The sequence below is a fragment of the Sorex fumeus genome, unplaced genomic scaffold (genome assembly GCF_029834395.1).
Source record: "Sorex fumeus unplaced genomic scaffold, SorFum_2.1 ptg000007l, whole genome shotgun sequence".
Taxonomy (NCBI): domain Eukaryota; kingdom Metazoa; phylum Chordata; class Mammalia; order Eulipotyphla; family Soricidae; genus Sorex; species Sorex fumeus.
The window spans coordinates 13,744,230-13,752,788 of NW_026606064.1; positions in this window are offsets into that span (position 1 = coordinate 13,744,230).

Below are 8,559 nucleotides of genomic sequence, written 5' to 3' on the forward strand. Positions count from 1 at the left end.
TGTGTGACTTTGCCTCTTGCAGCCTCCTGAGTGACAAGTATCATAGGTTGGAAGTGTTCTAGGGGGCATATGTGAAAGCTAAGCTTTAGGTATTTTGCTCAAATGACTCGTGTCCCTCAAGCCAACATCCCCAGGGATGAGGCACAGGGAAAAAGTAAAAAACTCTCATGTCTCTGATAGTGATTTATAATGAAATTTTCATTAAGTTAAAATGCAAATATCAAATTTTTTCTTGTCTTTTTGTGATTGAATTTTCAGATGTTTTAACTCCTAGTTTGAGAGTCCCCATCATACAAAATGGTACACATTTGCTACTTATTGACTGCAAACATAAACCTCATTCTTGATCATGAGATAGAAAAATATTTTATAGAAATATCTAGTTCCTATTGGTTCTAGTTTATAAATGCCATATCCTGTTCTCTGGTCTTTCTTCACTGAAAAAGAACCAGTAAGCAATCAAAGACAAGTTATTTAAGATAGTTGCCCTCAGAATGTTAAAACTAAAGTAGAGAGGCAAAATTGCTCAGAATATTTAAAATTTTGTTATGACCCAGCAGAGACCAAACTATTCCTACTAATAGAACACTGCTGTGTTCTGCTTCTTATTCTTTTTAGCTGCTTGTGTTCCTACAAAATTGAAAGTCTGGTTCTCCAGCTTCTCAGAAAATTGTGAGTTATAAATATCATTCTAGGGATATTTAGGCCTTCAGTCAAAGTGGCTACAATAAAAAAAAAATTCTCAAGGCAGTAGACAGAAGTATACTTTCTTTTTCTTATCTGTAATAACTTTAAATTCAAGTAAGGGAAAGAAAATTTCAGGAACAAACTTTCTTGTTTTTCATTTTTAAACTCAGCTTCATTACTTGATTATCAGGACAAAATTAGATTTTTTAAAATAGCTCACAATTGATTACAATAAATTTGTAACAGATTGTTCTCAAAAAGGGTTTCAATAATTTCTCATATCCTTAAATAAACCCACATTTATAATTTGGTACAATTTCAATCAAGAGAAGATACCATCTCTCTGAATTTTAAATCTGTCTTTTGGTCATGTGACATTTTGGCCAATGCAAAATTAGGATAAGTTATAAAGCTTCAAGGGTATTTCTACTTTGAGTTTTAACCTCTTTCCTTTTTCATGTGAGAAATAATTCTGAGTTAATCAGTGGGAAATGATGCAAATGGAGCTATTGTTACTAAAATCTAAGAAGCATGGCACTAGCCACTCTAGATTACCCAGACATAACAGCAAACAACTACTGGTTCATGAATTATCACTTCCAAGGCTTAAAGAAATCACTAGAATGAACTCGGCCCAAACCAATAACCTAGAGAATCTTAAATAAATATGTAGTGTTTTGCCTTTTGCATCTGGGGACGTAGTTTTTCAGGTTGCCATAAATAATACTTTACCGGATAAAACTGCATGGGTGGTCAGGCTGGAGCGATAGCACAGCAGGTAGGGCGTCTGCCTTGCACGCAGCCAACATGGCTGACCCGAGTTTGATTCCTCCGCCCCTCTCGGAGAGCCCGGCAAGCTACCGAGAGTATTCGATATGCCAGACACAGTAACAACAAAGTCTCCAATGGAGACGTTACTGGGCCCGCTCAAGCAAATCGATGATCAACGGGAGGGCCTTTACCTTTACCTTTTTATAAATAATACTGGAAATTAAAATCAGAACTTGAGTGGGGTTTAACTAACCATTTAAATATGTTCACTGACTTTAACTGATTGGAAGAATTTGGTGAGGAAACTATTAGGAAAGACTGGAAATTATCAAACTGCTAAAGGAGGCAGAGAAAATGATCACCCTTACTATTTTGTGCCTGGCAGCCAGTTGGCAAAATTAATGTCTATGGCAATTTTGGGCAAGTTTATGATTGGTTATTTGCAAAGATGACCTCCAATGATTCTACCCACCTCTTTATATACATGTTTCTCTTTACATCAGATGCAGTGTCTAATTTCCTTTTACTTAAATTTTCTTGAATTTTCAGCATGTTAAGGAATAAACATAAAATAATAAATACTGCTTGGTTTGAAAACATAGTTTAGAGAAAGTATAAAGGTAAAGGTAAAGGCCCTCCCGTTGATCGTCGATTTGCTCGAGCGGGCTCAGTAACGTCTCCATTGGAGATTTTGTTGTTACTGTGTTTGGCATATCAAATACTCTCAGTAGCTTGCCGGGCTCTCCGAGAGGGGCGGAGGAATTGAACTTGGGTCGGCCATGTTGACCGCTTGTAAGGCGAACGCCCTACCGCTGTGCTATGAGAATTGGAATTTTAACTCATTCTCAGATCTATCCTTCTCAGTAAGGAAAAAAATGTAAGAGCTGTCATCTAAACATAAAAGACAAAATCAGGACTGAAGGAGAGTGAATTATGTCCTCAGGGCTGAAGTTACAAGTCTAACTCCAGCTGTGGTTGTAAAATCTTTCATAATAACCACACTTGATTCAGATTCAGGTAGGTATTGTCATTCTCAATGTGGTCATGGAAAAATCATATTCTGAAATGTAAAATTACAGTCTTCTGCCCCCGCGCCTGGCTGTTCCTCGCCGAGGCCCCTTGGAGGGGAGCGGGTTGAGCTTTCCTCCCCGCCCTGACCAGGGCTCCGGCAGCCGAAGACCTCCAGGACCAGCCACCACCATGCTGAGACCACTCTCCGCACACATGAAGGTACTGGCAGAGGGACAAAGCCACGCGGGTTCCGGGGCCGAGATCTCCAAGCCTACTCGGATTGGAGTCGAGCATCTTCCACCCAGATCCTCCAAATCTCAGTAGGTGGGGGTCACACCCACCACCTGGCCCCCTGGCGCCATGTAATCCCATCAACGGCCAAGACTCGGAGACTGTAAAATCCAGTTTCCGGAAACTCCTATTATGACATCTTATTATCTCATTCCTACTTTGGACAAACTTGCAGGCTATCGAATGTAGCCTGCCCACGGCAGAGTCTGGCAAACTCCCCGTGGAGTACCAAATATGCCAAATACCAGTAACAATGATGGGTCTCATTCTCCTAAAGAGCCTTGAATATAATCTCAGGGCTAGGATGAAAAAGACGTTACTGGGGCCTGCTCGAGGCAATCGACGAATAACAGGATGCTGAAATGAAAAATGAAAAAAATTACATTGGTTCCAAAGAGTCTGCCTTTCTGCACTCAATGATAGAAAATGATGGTTTGGACATGTTAAAGAGAATTGAGTGGGCTTAAATCTGGGACCTACATCCTCTAAAGAGAAGCATTTTGCCATATCACTTGCATTGGCTTCCATATAAGATTTTAATTGACCTATGCTTTCAAACAGCAGCAAGAATCATGAAAATATCCTTGGAGAACATATGGTAAAGGCCCAGGTATATATCTAAGTCAAGGTTCCTTAGGTTCAAAAAATGCTCTCTTTGCTATAAGCCATGTGGCTTAGAGTAGGTCTTACCATTTTAGTTTTCTAAATATGCGACTTATCCACTACATTTTTATTTCACAAACAAGAGACTAAAACTATTTTGTAAGACTTATTATAAAATAAGAATAAATATCCCAACTCTGGGCTGTTTAGTCATATGGTTGTCATCACCTAACAGTCAGAAATCACTAACAAAAGATAATGTAATCTGTGTAGAAGTTTTCAGGAGAGGTTTTAGAACTACATGAATTGATATATTTTGTTAATTATTTTGTTATATGTAAGGACCAATGCCAATAACTGAGGAAAAGAAGCAGAGCAATTAAATCTGAACTTTGACTGCCAGAAACTCTCAGGTTATTTACTTTTTTCCTTCTTATTTTATTTTATCTATTTTATTATTATTTTTTTTTAGTGAAACACCATGAGGTACAGTTGGAGACTTACGAACTTTCATGCTTGTGTTTCAGTTATACAATGATCAAGTACCCATCCCTCCACCAGTGCCCATTCTCCACCACCAATGATCCCAGCAGCTCTCCCACACCCCCCAGCCCATCCCTCCCACCCCGCCCCACCTATGTGGCAGGGCATTCTCTTTTGCTCTCTCTTTCCTTTAGGGTGTTGTGGTTTGCAATAGAGGTATTGAGTAGCCATTGTGTTCGGTCTATAGTCTACTTTCAGCGCCCATCTCCCATCCCAAGCTGATCCTCCAAAAACCCTTGGTGTCCCCTTCTCTGTCTGAGCGGTCTTTTCCACCAGCATGTGCTGCCTCCTTCCAAGAGAAGAAAAAGTAGAGCAAATGTTTTTCCATTTAGAATGATAGCTAAAGGAAGAAAACAAATGAAAACTTTATTTTCTACAAAGACAGATTACAGCAGTCTGGGAATATTAGAAGGTATCATTAGACTGAGGACAGTTTGGAAGAAAGAGACAGACAGAGAATGCTCTCCTTTATAAGTGGCATATAAAGATAGGCAGTGAGTGAGAGTAACAAATGGCCAAAGGCAAGAGAATGCAGGAATTTCCCACAGAACTGAGTCTGAGAGAGATGAGGTGGGAAGTGTGGGGCAGGGGTTGTTGTTGAGATATTAATGGAGGGATGAGGATCTTTTCATTTGGGGTGTAATGTTTGAAATATGTATGCATGAAACTATCATTAAGATATTATAAATCACAGCACCTCAGTACAATTTAAAAATAGAATTAAATTTTAACTTATTGGCAAATAAATAGAAAGCATAGACTTTTCTGAACAGAGGTATCTCTGTCTTTATTGGGATTTCTTATTTATAAGAATAAAGAGAAAATGCTACATAGCTTATATGTTTAGTAACAATGAAAGATAAGTTTCTTACCTCAACTCCAGAGGAAGTTCAGAAAATTATAAACTTGTCGATCTATGAAGTCCTGGGTTATTTTATAGCTATTATATTTTTATGTGTGAGAAAAATTTTGGAACATTTTTACTACCTCAGGTATATCTGACTCCATTCAGTTATGGATTTGACTTGATAATGTATCTATCAGCAAAATGAATTTAGAGGTGCTAAAAGCATGCCATATGAGTACCCAAAAGACTTTCAGAGCAAAAATAACCAACATGAGATAACTCCCCCCACCCCACTTCTTTTAAATGTCTAGTCCTCAAATTATAGTCAGCTTTAAAAGTAAGAGTAAATTGAGTTTTCCAAAATGAGATTTTTTTTATTATTATTCTGGTTTAGCAGAGCTCTAGAAAGATAGCCATTTAGACCACTCTTTCAATCGTTCAGTCTGGAAAGCATTCAGAAGACCTGGAGTCATCCCAAAGTAGGAAGACTTGACTTTAATATCAAGAACCATTGGCACTTGGGCCTGGAGTGATAGCACAGCGGGTAGGGTGTTTGCCTTGCACACGGCCGACCCAGGTTCGATTCCCAGCATCCCATATGGTCCCCTGAGCACCGCCAGGAATAATTCCTGAGTGCAGAACTAGGAGTGACCGCTGTGCATTACCAGGTGTGACCCAAAAAGAAAAAAAAAAGAACCATTGGCACTTGACAAGTTCATGGAAGATACAACCCCAAAGTTCTCAACAACCTTCACAATTAAAGCATGAATACCAGTTTTTAAAAGACAGACTGCTAATGCGTTTCATCATGTACAACAGAATGTGACTCAATGACAAACATGTAGATTCCCTGGAGGGAAGTGGAATCAGATGGTCATTCTTGTAACATATATGTCATACATGTTCTTTGAGGCAAGTGTAGGATAAATAGGCTTTCATAATTGGGACATTGATTATATTTGTGAGAATCTTCAAAAGAAACACATAGGACCCAACTCATCACATATCAATTGTTAATGTCAAAAATGACAAATACTGATGGAGAGTTACATGCAAGCACTATTTTACAAACTCTATCTATATTTCCCCTAACCATCCAAATAACTCTGCAAGTTGGAACTCATAGATTACATTTTTTTAAAAAAAATTCAGATTGCATAGTAGGAATGGGCTGTTAAATACAAGCTGCCTAGCAAAATTGTTTATTGGTGTAATCTTTATACAAGTCATTTTGAATTTATTTTATTTTTATCATCCTCAAGGGGAAACAAAGAGAAAACTTTTTTATTCTCTCATTCATTTTGATAACATCTGTGGCAAAATTTCCCATTTGCCTTGAAATCTTCATTTGAGTGGAAGCACTTTTAGTATATGACAATATAACATGGTTTAGGGAACTCATTATATGAAAGAAAGCAAAAAGGTGAATTTGCGCTACAATCTGCTAGTCTGTTAAATAAATATATAAAATGGGGCTTAAAATATGAGCCTAAAGTCAAACACCTTATGCTGCAAACAAACTTGTCGCATCAGTGAAAACTCCCAGCTGTTCTCACTTTTTCACTCCTGACACCACCCGTCTGTTTATGCTAGCCAGGGGTTTTTCATCTTGCAATCATGGGGAGTGTTTCTTTATGACACGGAGCTACCAACATACGCAAGTTTGGCCAATTACTAAAGAAAAAGGCATGTAGTGTGTACAACAATTTTTTCTGTGGCTTTTCTCTCCACTCTTGTACCTCATCTTCCTACTCCACTTCATAACGTTGCTTCAATTGGGTGAACAAATGCAGTTAACAATAACTAGCACTGTGTTTATGACTTACTTTTGTTTTAAACACTCTCTCCATACTTACTCATTTGATTTGCACAAGAACTTAGGAAGTGCATACTACTATAATGGTTTCTTTCATACCTAGTTAATACAAAGAAGGAGATCAAGTTGGTAGGAACAAAAAAGATGATGGATAGAGACTTATAAATACATAATAGAGCACATTCCACTGTAGCAATATCCCACACCCTTCTACTCTGACTGTGTTACTTCTCTGCATCTTTAACTATGGAGACACCATACTTAGTGGGTTATCCACACCCCAACTTGTGATGTATAATTCCTTAAGTCCATGTTCTCTCTAGAATGTTTTTCCGTTTCTTTGTTCTCTATCGTATTTCCTAAATAAAACTTTGCTTCCTAAAATAATCTGATGTTATCTTTAATATCCTGATCCACTTTGCCATAATGCTAACAGGAAATGAAAAATTACTAACAGTGAATTTACAAGTTTATAAAAGTGAAATTTTGTCTAATGGCATCAAAATTATATCAGCAATTTTATTTGTTTACATAAAAGAAGAAATTTTTGAAATCTATCTTATGTTTCTTCATCCACAGAGTTTGATCTGAATCTAAATTTTATTATTTCTCCAGGACTTCTTGTGAAAATTGATTCCTTGCAAAACCTGCTCGCGATTATTTAGTTTGCATCTCTGTGCTACTCCCAATGGTCGAACACATTACTTCAATTAATGGGTTAAAAAAAAACAAAAAACAGAAACACTAATATAAATCTGTGATGGGGAAATAAAACAGTTTCACCACATCCTTCCTAAGTTTTTGATACATTATTATTGCAGTCTTCACTTTTTCTTGCCGAAGCAGATATTATTACTAAGGACAAAATTTCGATGTATGATATGCCTTTTCTTTAAGGTAATTAAAGAAATAAATTACTTTATTTCTGCCAAAAATAAAATTATGATCGCACCATCAGAAAATGTATCCTACCTTGCTTGTGTTGGGTGGCATGTCTGTGTCACAATAATAGGTCATGCTCTATTCTCATTGATATGTTTTGTTAATAAATTGATTATACTGGAATGAGGTAATATTTGACCATAGAAAATCATTAATAAACACCCCTTGTTCATATACATTTTAAGACAAAGCAGATTCCCATCTTATCAGTACCTCAAAGGGATTGAGTTATTGCGGGCATTCAGGAACACTGACGATATACATGACAGTACTGTGTAAAATTTTATTATATAAGTAGCATGAGGCAGTAGATTTCACAGGCATTATTCAGATGCCTTTCCATCAAAGTCAGGTGCTTAGGGGGAAAGCAAAACTGAAAAAACAAGAATGAAGAATGCACTGTTGCACTGTCCTCCCCTTGTTCATCAATTTGCTCGAGCGGGCAGCAGTAACGTCTCCATTGTGAGACTTGTTGTTACTGTTTTTGGCGTATAGAATACGCCATGGGTAGCTTGCCAGGCTCTGCCATATGGGCGGGATACGCTTGATAGCTTGCAGGGCTCTCTGAGAAGGGCAGAGGAATCGAACCTGGGTTGGCTGCATGCAAGGCAAATGCCCTACCAGCTGTGCTATCGCTCCAGCCCAAGAATGAGGAATATAAGTATGAAAATAGAAACATTTTAGGGAAAAATTATTTCCTACCCATATCTTTTTAAATATTAATTTTTTTCTTTCCTTGCTTCCAACTTTCCTTCTACTTTAAAAAATAAAAAAAAAATGATAGATGGCAATGATAGGCTGGAAACAATGACTTTAAAAAGCTCTTCTTGGGGACTGGAGTAATAGTAGGGTGGATCAGTTGTTTGCCTTGCAAAAGATTGACAGGATTCAATTCCAGTACTGAATAGGATCCTATGAGCCCTGCCAAGAATGATTTCTGAGCATAGAGTCAAGAGTAAGCCATGAACACCACCAGGTATTGGTCCCCCAAACAAAACAAAACAAAACAAAACAAAAAGTCTCTTTTTTTTACTCTTTTTGCTTTTAA